Source organism: Giraffa tippelskirchi, chromosome 6 (assembly GCF_054371585.1).
Source record: "Giraffa tippelskirchi isolate mGirTip1 chromosome 6, T2T-mGirTip1v1.2.pri, whole genome shotgun sequence".
Taxonomy (NCBI): domain Eukaryota; kingdom Metazoa; phylum Chordata; class Mammalia; order Artiodactyla; family Giraffidae; genus Giraffa; species Giraffa tippelskirchi.
The window spans coordinates 66,377,272-66,390,035 of NC_137280.1; the positions used below are offsets into that span (position 1 = coordinate 66,377,272).

The 12,764-nt window shown below is 50.6% G+C and overlaps 1 protein-coding gene across 11 annotated transcripts in view; it reads right to left on the reverse strand.

The window, feature by feature from the left end:
• The window catches only part of CYRIB (CYFIP related Rac1 interactor B), a 147,824-nt gene extending 142,357 nt beyond the window's left edge, over nt 1-5,467 (reverse strand). For 7 of the 11 annotated variants that reach the window (XM_081504052.1, XM_081504032.1, XM_081504042.1 and 4 more), the window contains exon 1: nt 5,157-5,233. The gene's annotated coding sequence lies outside the window, so the exon portion shown is untranslated. Of the gene's footprint in view, nt 1-5,156; nt 5,234-5,391 lie in introns of those variants that run through there. The other 4 variants (XM_081504035.1, XM_081504039.1, XM_081504047.1 and 1 more) reach the window with 1 other exon arrangement.
• Nucleotides 5,468-12,764: the final 7,297 nt, after the last annotated feature.

Genomic DNA, 12,764 nt, shown 5'->3' on the forward strand with positions numbered 1-12,764 from the left:
CACTTGCCCTGCCTCCCTCTCTTCCCTCCCCGACTCCCTGCTGGGCAGCAGAGCACCTCTGGATGGATAAAGGAGGGCTCTTCTCCACCCTCCCTTCAGGTCCTCACCATCTTCTTATCGTGTGATATTTGGGGCACGTCTGCTTCCTCCACTAACTAAGCCATCAGCTGCCGGGAGCCTCCAGGGTCATATGCCAATTCACATCCTCAGTGTCGGTTGGGTCCCAAGTGAATGAGAGGGTAGGGACCTCCAAGCTCTCCCTACTGGAGGAAAGGTCCACAATGCTGAGCATCACGTGGGGAAGTGTCAGAAATGCAGGCTCTCTGCTCATCCCAGCCTCTGACTCAGAATCTGCAAGGGAATCCTCAGTAGGTTTGGGAGACTCATACACTCCAGTATGGGACGTGTTGCAAGGTACCTCCCAGCTCTGACATGCCCCTTCCCCACAGACCTTGATTTGACCACCTAGACGCCTCCAGACTTGTGGGCCTCAGCAGGGCTCCCTAAAATGTAGCTCACTAAATGTACCAAGGGTTTCCCTGGTGGGGCCAGGGGTGAAGAACCCACCTGCCAATGCAGGAGATCCGGGTTCCATCCCTGGGTTGGGAAGACCCCGTGGAGGAGGAAATGGCAACCCACTCCAGTATTCTTGCCTGGGAAATCTCACAGACAGAAAGGAGCCTGGCAGCCACAATCCATAGGATCACAAAGAGTTGGACACGACTGAGTGACTAAGCATACACACAGTAATCAAAGGACATTCACCTTAGTAGCCTTCTAGAAGCCTGCTGCTGACTCATAAGCAGGATCTGAAACGTGCAGCCCCTCAGGGTGACTCCTGCCAGGTGTGACCCACGGGCCCTCTGAGTCTCAAGGAAGCCCAGCGGCTTCAAAATGTTGCAGCCCCTCCCTCAGTGCTGTGGATGAGGCTACCCCCACGCTCCACTCCCCCCCCCCCGCCTCATGAACCCTCAAAAGCAGATGACTGCATGGCAGCCAATATTTAACAGCAGAGACAAACAGACTAGCAGCCCACCTGCCCCCTCACGGGCCCTGCATCCACACTCAGAAAATGTTCTTCCCTTATTTTCTACTCTTGACATTTACTCAACTTCAAAAGAAAAGGAATCCTTCCAAAACACGCTTTCAGGTTTTATTTTTAATAAACCCTGAGATTCCTCTAATGGCTTCAGATTATCCTAAATATTTATAAAAAAAATCATTCTCAGCATCACTTCTTTAAACAAATCTCCTCGCCGGCTTCGATTATTTATGAATTTATGAACACAACGTCTCCTTCCCCTGGGACGGATGGTAACATGTAAGCCTTTGGAAAGGAGTGGGGGGGTGGAGGGAGGAAAAATCAACAAGACAGAACGTAAACTCAATGAGTCCTCAGTTGACTCTCCTTGACCAGCTCTGGTACAAGAATCTCTTCATTTGGGGGAAACACCATACTGTGGCCAGTCAACCACTGGTTTGGGAAGCATGGAGACTTGAATCTAGGAAGAAGCTGTAAGCCAAGGACTTGATCCCAAGTGGGAACTGGAGCCCTGTTAACAGAGGCACAGGACGATGGGACTGGGGCCCATACAGAAACAGCCCAGGACTGGTGGGAAAGTAATGGATATTTGCTGAACACCTACTATGTGCTGGGAGACTCCCCAGACCACTTCTGCATTGATTGTCACAACAGCCTTTCCAGGTGGCAATTATTATTCCTCATTTGAAAGATGAAGAAGGCCCAGAGAAAGAGGAAGTGTCTTGCCCAAGGTCACAGAGCTAGCAAGCAGCAGAAGAACCAGGATGGACAGCCAGACTCTCAGGCCTCCAAACCCAAACCCACACTGCCTTTAAAGCAGAAAAGGATGAGAGAGAATAGAGAATGGAGTTAACTTCATGCATCCTTGGTTACAAAGTTATTATCTTCCTTTCAACCTGGTGAGGCCAATCACCCCTTTCAAGACTATCAAACACTTAACTCCCAAAGTTCCACAATGCAACAGAACTTTGCCCATTGAGAATCCAGGGGGATCAAGTCTCAGATGAAATCTGGAAGTAGTGGATGCAAAGGTTATAAGATATATGAAATGAGAGTCATAGACACACAGAAAGCTCACTTTCTGAGAAGAGAGGACAAGAGAACTTTACCCTCAGGGATGGATGAAAAAGAAGAGCCTTTACCAAGTGCCCCAGAGGAGGAGAAAAAGAATAAAATCCACCCTTCTCCCACCCCTCCCTCAATTTACTTCTCTCCAGAAGCTCCAATTCAAGTTAAAAAAGAGAGATGGGTCTGGCCTTTGAGATGCTTATGCTCTCTCTAGTGAAGGATCATTACTGCTGCTGTTGATAATAACAATCATTAATGATGATGGCCATTTATTAGGGGCCTGGGCTGAGAGCTTCATGTACACTACTGCAAGGAGCAAAACCATCCCATTTTACAAATAAGAACACTGAGGTTCTGAGCAGGGAAGAAACATGATGACATGCACAGGGGCAGTAAGAGGGGACACTGAGGTGTGACTCTGGATCCTGTTCAGGACGCCAGTGAACTAGATGAGATGGGGCAGAGATAAGGAAAAGAAAGTTCCAAGAAGGTCGTGATCTGTCTAAGGCTTCAAGCCAGCACCTAGCTAAAGTGGGTCAGTTTTAAAGTTGAATTTTTCACTGACACAACACCATCTCCACAATGCTCGTTGGAAGATGGTTTTGCTGGAGACAGCCAAATCCCAGACCACTGAAGTCACGGGACAGTGGTCTCTTCAGGAGTCCCTCCTGTCACAGGCTCTGGGTCCTGAAGTAAGAACAGAGACTGGGATTCCATGATGGGGAACCAAGACGCACTAGGGAGGAACAGCCAAGGAACAATATCAAGGTCACCTACAGGCCGGTGCGTTGACCTTAAGGTGGAGACAGATTGAACTTCCACAAAGAGCAAAGGGGAAACCATCACTCTTTTATTCATTCTGTCAAAAACAAAAACACAAAAATAATGGATACCAGCATATGCCAGACAGCCTGCCAGGTGCCAGGAGAACCAAAAAGGCCCTTCAGGTGGGAGCACGGTCCACAGGAAAAAGAGGGAGAGCTCAGCGGATGGAAGACTGAAGTGATGACCTTGAATCTGCGGCTTTATTGGCTAAGGGTCTTGGGCCAAGTCCTATACTTTTTCTGAGTCGTAAGATGAGAATAAAATCTCTACTTCATAGGTAACTGTGGCCACTCTATGTCTTCAAAATGAACCTGTGCGAGCTTAATCTGTAACTGGCCACTGCACAGAGGTGCCTGCTCTTGCCTCTTAAAATAATAGCCACACTCAGGTTCATCTCCTGCCCTCCAGAAGTTGGGAAAAAGAAAAAAAAAAAAAAGCACAGCTAAGGATCCTGAGAGAGGTGCACACAGGCCTGTGGGAGCTGAGAAACGAAGCGAAGGAATGGCGGTCAGAGAAAGCAAAATTATCTGAAAATATCCCAAAGGACATGCAGAAACACATCCTGAGTCTTTATCTGAAGGCCATTTCCAAGTACCCGTGTAGATGAGAACAACCTAGCCTCCTTCAGCACACATGCTTTGCCCCTCCCCATGCCTGAAGTTTAGCAAGCATCCAGATAATGTAAATTACAACCTGCCTCGCCATGAAAACTGAGGCCAGATGACCACTTCTGCATGCCCCACCTAGGAGAAAACCCACCACGCTTACAGGAACCCCCAGGCCTGAGAAGTCAGCCCAGCTGTCAGCCCTGGCAGCCCGCCCAAGCCAGTCATCAGGCAGTGGCAATCAAAATGATTCCTTTTCATTTCCACCAAATGCAATCTTCCAAGAAGAGGAGAGGCTCAAAGTCAGAGTTTAAGCTCCTCTTCATAAGGAGTCAATATTTTCACAGGATAATCCTTCTTGGGAAGGGGGTGGATTACATATATCCCAGGTGGCAAAACATGGCTCTCTGGGGGCTGTGGAGAGGCCATTACAGGGCAAGGAAGCCAAAACGTGGAACCACACCAGGCCACTCACTCACTTCTCAAAATTCACCATCCACCTGTTCACTGCACAGACATCTACGTGCCCCAGGCCCCCCTTCCAGGCGGTGGGGATGCAAAAATGAAAGGTGACTGACAATGGCACTTCCCATCTCTGCGCTCTCTCCAGGCCAAGAAATTCACGCTCACTTGCTGGAGGCCCAACTCAGAGCAGCCTGATTTAGAGACCAGCGCCTAAGACTCAGAGAGGGCAGGCGACTTGCCCAAGGTCACACAGCTAGCAAGTGACCCATCAAGGAATTAAACCCAGGTACAAAGTTCTCGTGACACTCCCCAGAGGGGCCTCCTTCCCGCTCAAGCCCTCCCCGACCAGCTCCATTTCTGCAGCAGGGTGAGGATCAAAGCCCGCCCCGCTGGGCTCCAGTAAGGGAAGTCCTCGGTTCCTCTTTCCTACCCCCCCCCCGCCCCCACCTCTCCGCCACACAGGACAGACAGGTTCGAGACCCACGGTGTGTGCGCGCAGCCCCAGGAAAGCCCTGTAGGCTGCAAGGGCATACACCCGTTAACTTCCATTTAAAAAAAAAAAGGTGATTTAAAGATAAAGAGCACAGAAGAAGCCCTCTTTAAACACGGGCGGGTGGTTACCCCAGGAGGAAGTCTTGAAGCCAGTGGAGATTTTGTTCACCCCCTCCAGTTCCTCAATTCTAAAAGACTGGCCTTCCAAGCCCCCAGTGGAAGTTACCTGGGGGAGGGGATGCAAGGCGCCCGGGTCAGACCCTGCGCCCTCACCTGGCTCTCAGAAGGGGTCCGCCGGGGAGCAGTCACCCCGGGTACCCCCTCCCTCCGCGCGCCGCCGCGCGCTCCCCGCAGCTGGGTGGACCCGGACGGCGGCCCCGCGGCGTGCGCCCCTCACGTCCGCCCTCCGCAGCCCACCCGAGGCGCACCCTCCGGGCGCCCCGTCCCCGCCCCGCGCCGAGTCCCCCACCCTCGCGGCGCCCCTACTCCAAACCGCAGGACGCCCGGCGCGGCCCGGATCGCATCCCTTCCCCTCCCCGCAGCCATCACGCGCGCGCCCCGCACCCCACGCCCTCCCCGGGGGCAGGTCGGCTCGCAGGGCGCGCGCGGACCAGCCGGGCGGCCCGGGCTGCGGCGCCGGCGGAGCCCGGGGCACGTACCTGGCGGCCCGGGCGAGCGGCGAGGGGAGCGCGGGCGCGGGCGCGCAGGAGCCTCGGGCGCCGCCGCCGCCGTTTCCGGGTTGGCGGGTCTCACGTCACCGCCGCAGGTTTGCAAGCGGCCCCCGCCGCGCCGGCACAGCAGCAGCAGCAGCAGCGGCGGCCCCGGCGAGCGCCAGGCGAGAAATAACTATAAAAGGAAGAGACGCGTAGAGGAGGAAGAGGAAACGCCGTTTACCTTCAAGAAGCCGAGCCGCCGGCGCTCGCACAAAAGGAGGACGCCCGCCGACGCCGCCCCGTACCCGCCGCATCGCGGGGCCCGGCGTCAGCGCGCGCGGCGCCCCGGGACCGCCCCGCGCCGGCCCCCACCCCAAAACCCGGCGGCGGGGGCGGGGGTCCGGGCCGGGGCCCGGGGTGACCTTGGGCATGTCGCGGCAGGCAGCCGAGCGGCCGCGTGGGGGGCGCTCGGCGCCCTCCCGGCGGCGTAAACGCGGAAACTCCAGCTCCGGGAGGCGCGGGGCTGGCCCAAGGTCACAGCCCGTGAGGCCGGGCTCCCGTTCGAACCCTGAGTGCCCCCGACCTGCGGGACAACCCGGTTCCTAGCCCAGGGTCCGCTCCCCCCTCACCTGTCCGTGGGGAAGGATGCTGGCCTGCCCGGCCCACCTGGCATTGAGGCGGTGAAGGCTGGTGCATTCAATACACTCATTCAGCCCTCAACGCATCTTCACTGAGGGCCTACTGTGTGCAGCTAGGAATCCAAACAATACCTGCCTTGGGGGTGGGGGTGTCAGGCAATACATATCTGATGTGTCTGGTGGTGCTAAGTGCTAGGGGGAAAAATAAAGAAGGGCCAGGGGCAAGAGAGGGGGTGCCTCTGGTGCTCTCATAGGAGGCTCTCCAAGGACTTCTAGCACAGAAATTCCTAGACAAAAGGCTCCTCACTGAAATTCTAATTTCGGGTGTTATGAGAGACCGCATCTTTTCCCTCCTCTGTAATGGCATAGAGTGATTTTTCTCCATACAGCAGGACATGCCTAGGAAATTGAAATGCTTCCCTGCTCCCCCAGCCCTCAAACCCTATCATGGTCTTGAGATTCAGCCACATTTCCTGGGAATACAGACAATATTCTTTAAAGTCTCTTTCCTCTGACCTCTAGCAGGACACCAGCAGTCACTCCAAAAGCTTCCACTGTCTTTTCAACCTCCAGCTCTCTTGGATGTGCTGCCGACATGCGGATGTGACCACTCACCAGATAGTAATAGTGAGAGCTGACTTACCTGATTATCACTCATTTCTTTATGGCGCCCCTTCTAAAGCCCTGTGCAGGGAGCTGGGGGGGGGCGGAGGTGCTGAGATGTTAGGATTTCAGCAGGACTTCTTAGAGGCTCCTGGTCCTGGGGCAAGATGGAGGACCATGTGAATCCACATCTGCAGGAAAGCATGACTGTATAGAGGAGACAGGGGGCAGGGGTGTTTACCCAGCTTGGAAGGGAGGGAACCAAAGAGGACAGCAGGAGGAGATCAGAAAGCCCTTCCTAGAAGTTGTGAGAGGCATTAGAAACCCCTGGAAGATTGCCTGAGCACCCACACTCATCCTTACAAGAGGGGAACAGATGCCTTGCCTGCGGTGGTAGAGGGTGGCGTGGGGAGAGGTGGAACCTGGGTCTTGAACTATGAAAGTGAGAAACAGCAGGGGAAGGGTTTGGACTTAGACACAGCTGAGCTGAGTTTAGTTTCTTGGCTGCCTACAAAATGGGTATCAATTATGCAGAACATTTTGGAAATGCTGACCAGGTGCCAAAGGCTGTGCCCATCTAATTCTCACAACAGCCCCATGAGGTAGGTTCATCACGCTCAGTGTCTTGCAAGATACTGGAGCCAGGAGAGAGAGGGAATTTGCTCAAGGTCAGACGAATTGGATAGTGGTGGAGCTGGGCATAAACCCAGATTGCTTGGCTCAAAGCCTGCACTTAGCCACTCTGAGCCTCAGTTTGCTCCTCTGTGAAATGGGATTGATCGTAACTACTTCATTAGGGCTGGGGAGGGGGCAGTGGTTAAATGACAGTACATGTATACTGTGAACCTAGCAGATTAATAGGACCCAGGAGAGAGCTATGATCATTGTAGTTGTCATCATAAGAATTGTTAAAGGCATGGGGGTAGGAGCTTTCTGGCACACTTGGGAACTGCAAAAAGCTCTGCGTGATTGTAACATAGAATGTAAATGTGGCGGGAGGGGGGCGGGGGAGGCGAGGGGAGGGCCGGGAGCGGTTAGGAAGCAGGGAAGAGTAAGTGAGGGCCTGGGCAGCGGCTGGATCTCACTTCCCCTGCACTCCACTGAATTAAGAGATGCCTGAGATGAGAGATCCAACTTATATGCATGTGTCACTGGATACAGGGAGGCTGAGAGGATGATTCTCGCCTTTGACCTTGGCTCATTCAATCAGGTCCTGATAGATATGACAAATTCAAGCAAATGGAAACCTGTGGATAATGCCTGGGAAAGCCTCTGGCAACTCACACTGCAGTGACTTGCTCTGTTTCTCTGGGGTATCACCCCTGACAACAGCAGGTAGAAGCCTATGTCTGTTTGGGATGTAGTAACCAAAAACCACAGACTCCTCAGAGTTTCAGAGGCTGGGAAGTTCAAGAAAAAGATGCTGGCATATTTGGTGTCTGGTGAGGCCTGCTTCTTGGTTCATAGGCAGCCTTCATCACTGTGTCCTCACATGACAGAAGAGGGGAGGGAGCTCTCTGGGGTCTCTTTTATAAGGACACTTACTAATCCTATTTATGAAGGCTCTGTTCTCATGACCTAATTACCTCCCAAAGGCCCCACCTCCCAATACCATCACATGAGGGGTTAGGTTTCAACATAGGAATTTTGGAGGGACACAAACATTCAGTCTGTAACATGTAACACCCAGCATCCTGAAAATAGTACTGATTTTGAAGTCAGGAAGGCCTGACTACCATTTCCAGCTGTGTAACTTAGGCAAGTCATTTAACTCGACTCCATTAATTGCCTTGTCTGTAAAATGGGAATAATGACATTCATTTTCTGTTGTTGAGAAGGTTACATGAGATAATGAATTCTGAATGCTCTGTAAGCTGTACAACAGCATGCACGTTTTAGTTTCAATCTTAGAATCCTGTCCTCCCATTGTGCATGTGGTCCACTCATCTTTCAAGCAAACTATTAATAGCTATCTCTTTCCATCATGTATTCAAAAGCCCCTCAAAAATATGGTTTCCTCACTGAGCATCTGCTTTTTCCCAAGAGTGCATGCTCTTATGTGTAGAAGGTAACAGAAGGTAGCAGTCAGGTGGCACAGGGATTCTGTTTTTGTCCCGCTGATTAGTATTTTACAAATAACAACTTACTGATGGGAGACATAGTAATACATCTTTTGTTACCCTAACGTTATTGACCAGGGTGTTTCGATATTCACTAGCATAACAAATCACCAGCCACAGGAGTTAGTTTCTGCAATCCGCTCCCCCACCCCAGGTCAGTACTATGTTAAACAGATTCCACTTGCCATTTAATACCACTGGGCATTAAAGTAAACTCAGTGACATAGTTCTTGCCTGGTTGTGAGGGTCCCCTCACTTGCAGCCACTCAGAACCAACAGACTTAAGAAGGATTCAAAGCCTGAACCCTCTAGAGGCTGCCTCCCTGGAAGGGTGGGAGGGTCACCTGGAAGGGGGCTTGCAGGTGGCTCAGGCTGCCTCCTTCAGGCTGGACAATCCTCAGCAGGAGGAGAGAGAGCTGGCCTTCGGAATGGACCAGGGGTTCTACCCTGCCATGCAGAACCAGGGCTAGTGAGGGATGGTTTCCAGAGGCCAGGAGAATGGGGGTAACTGCTTAAGAGGTGCAGGGTTTCTTTTAGGGGTTAACACATTCTGGAACTAAAACAGGGTGGTAGTTGTACAAGAGTGAATGTGCTAAATACCACTGAATTGTTCACTTTAAAATGGTTAACTGTATGTTGTATGTCCAAACTGTATCTCAATTAAAAAATTAAATAAGAATTAAAACAGTATAAGAGTTTTACCTGAATAAAAAAAAAAAGATGGGAGGAAAACAGTTGGGGGATGGGGAAAGCTAGTAAGCAGCACCTTTAATATATTTTCAGTATTTCAACATCGCCACGATAGAGCTGACAAATGAGCCAAAATGTCAGAATCTGGGCAACTGGGCACAGAAACTCCTTGTGAGCCATCAGGAATTAGTATGGAATAATGAAGTCTGGGTATTAATATTTTTATTATTATTGTTATATGTTAATTTGTGTTTCTAAGACAAGAGCCTGGCATACTGGAAAAGCTCAGGGTATTTTCCCTGACTTTAGTTCTCATCAGTCATAGGGCCTTGGGCAAAGTACCCAGCCTCTCCTGTTTCTTTGTCTCTTAAAATGGGATGCTGCTGCTGCTAAGTCGCTTCAGTCGTGTCCGTGTCCGACTCTGTGCGACCCCACAGACTGCAGCCCACCAGGCTCCGCCCGTCCCTGGGATTCTCCAGGCAAGAGTACTGGAAATGAGGACGGCATTTACCCCATAGGGTCGTTGTGGGGACCAGTGGGGAGCACAGGTATAATTTCACCTGGAAGATGCTTAATATTGATAAATGGCTCTTACTATATGACATATTCATATTTTCCAGAACATGAAGCTACGGAAAAAACAGACCAAAGAATTTCGCGGAGCGGGGGGCTACTTTAGGATGCACTGCCAAGGCTCTACAGTCCTGGAAATGCACAAACCAAAGCACGCCTCCAAGACCGATCTCACACGTGCCCTGGCATAGCACGTGGCAGGCCGGGAATGAGTGACTGACGCATGCGCAGCTTGCTCTGCTCCCTCTCCGCCCCTCCCGGAATCCGTGGACACGCATGGCTTGTCACTCGTCCGTTGCAAAATGACAATTACCACTAAGCGCAAGAGAGCAAAGTGAAAATACTGCAAACTCTCTGGGATCGTGTTGTGAGGGTGCTGGCCAGGGGAAACTAGCCGTAACACTAGAAGAGCCTAAATCCTGGAGAAAGGCTGGGAGTGATTTAAGAGCCAGTGCTGTTCAACAGTTACTTACCAGGGAATTGCTATGTAAATGGGTCAGCTTTCATCATGCAGAAAAACTCAATTACTTGGAGGTGTGATCTTGTATTAGTGACATATTCCCTGGGAAATCAAATGGCCCTACGTGAGAGGAAACAGAAATCTTTCCCTCTGGTCACACTGAAATAAAAGCACTCTCTAAATGACTCATTTCTCAGAGCATAAAACGTCTCTCTACTCTGGTCGACAAGCATAGGTGTGAGCACATACACATGCACACACACAGGCATGTACACCTGGAGGCAAGAGTGTATTTATATGAGTTATTTTTAAGTTATGAAGGTAATTGCTGTTCGCTATAGAAAAATTGAGAGGAAAAATATAAGAAAGCAAAACTTATCCATAAACCTGTCCATTCTTTAACATTTTGATGTATTATCTCTCAGTCTTTGCAAAACACAATTTAATACAGTTGCAATCACATTATATGCACAGTCTTTCTTTGTTCACTTCTACCTAAGGCTGTTCATCCCACACAGATTTAAACAACAGACCGGGTGGCCACTGCTGCCCTGAAATCCACACAGGCGAGAAGGGAAGGAGCACGTGAGAGAGAAAGCACTGTTTTCCCTTCACTGCCATTTCCTCCAGGGCAGACACTATGTCTTGTTCAGTACTGAGGTCCCGGCCCTTAGAATGGTACCCAAAACATTATGAGTGCTAAATGAAGGCATGCTGAATAATGAATGGATGGGTGACTGGTGGAGATACCTTACCTGACAGGTCCAGAACTCTGCCGCCTGCCCACCTGAGCAACAGGGAGTGGTGGGGACTGTGGTGAAGGGGACGTACACCCATCTTCGGGCATTTGCATTCCAGTGTTTACAAAAAAACCCTCTGCTGTGTCTGCAGTGGGCAACCTCTCAGAGCAGTGTTCTCCAAGGGCAGTCCTTGGATAATAGCAGCAGCATCACCTGGGAGCTGAAAAGGAGAAAAGTCTCTGCCCCTTCCATCCCTGAGTCACCCACTCAGGAACCTGGGGATGAGGTCCAGCATCCAGGGGTTTAACGAGCCCTCCAGGTGACTCCACAGTAGCTAATATTTGAGAGCCACGGACTCAGAGTAATGGTTCATGGGCCTGGTGCGTATTAGAATCACCCAGGCAACCTGTTTACCCTCCAATACCTGAGCCCAAGCCCGAGACTGTGATTTAATTGATCTTGGGTGGGGCTCAGACTTCAGAATGTTCTCAGAGTTCTTCCGATGCTTTTAATGTGCAGCCAGGGCTAAGGAGCCTGATCTGGAATGGCAGAGAGGCAGCAGGTGGCTCTTTTATTCCTCTCAGATTCTTGCGCCTTCCCACCCAATATGCTTTCATCATTATTGTGAATTCAGCACTGTGATCAACCACAGACTTTTTTTTTAATTATGAAATAGTTCATGCATACAAAGCTGCATAGAGATCAATATAATAAACACCATTAGCTCTGTCATATCATTTGGTCATTGTTGTGGCCTGACTATGTCCCCTCCAAATTCCTGTGTTGAAAAGTCCTAGCCCCCAGGACCTTAGAATGTGACTGCATGTATGCGTTAGGGCCTTTAAAGAGATGAGATTGAAAAGTGAAAGTCGCTCAGTCGTGTCCAACTCTTTGCAACTCCATGGACTACACAGTTCGTGGAATTCTCCAGGCCAGAATACTGGAGTGAGTAGCCTTTCCCTTCTCCAGGGGATCTTCTCAATCCAGGGATTGAACCCAGGTCTACCTGCATTGCAGGTGGATTCATTACCAGCTGAGCCAAAAGGGAAGCCCAAGAATACTGGAGTGGGTAGCCTATCCCTTTGCCAGCAGATATTCCCGACCCAGGAATTGAACTGGGGTCTCTTGCATTGCAGGCAGATTCTTTACCAACTGAGCTATCAGGGAAGCCCTACTACAGTTAAAATGAGGCCATTCGGGTGGGCCCTAACCCCCAATGACTGGAGTCCTTAGAAGAAGAGGGGATTAGGACACAGACACATACAGAGGAAAGGAAGTCATCCACAAGCCAAGGGGAAGACCTCAGATGAAACCAACCCTAACAGCTTGATCTTGAACTGTGAGAAAATAAATTTCTGTTGTTTAACCACCCAGTCTATGGGTCAGCCCTGGGAAACAAATACAGCCATATTTTCTCAGATTTTCTGGAAAAAAAAACAAACAGATTTGGAGCTCCGTCTAGTCCCTCCCCTGTTCCTCATTTCTCTCCGTCCTCCTCCTCCAGGGTTACCTTTCTCACCACGATCTGAAACAACGTTAGGTACAAGGATTCTGGAGCCAGAACAACTGGGTGGGATTATTGGTTCTACCATCTACTAGCTGTGTGACTTTGACACATAATCACCCTCTCTGGGGCTGAAGGGTCCTCATCTGCAAACTAGAAATATAAATAGTACCACCACTTCTGCATGCTGTTTGGAGGGTTAAATTAACTACTATTTACAAAACACCTAGGATAGTGAGTGCTGAAGAATTGATACCTTTTAACTGTGGTGTTGGAGAAGACTCTT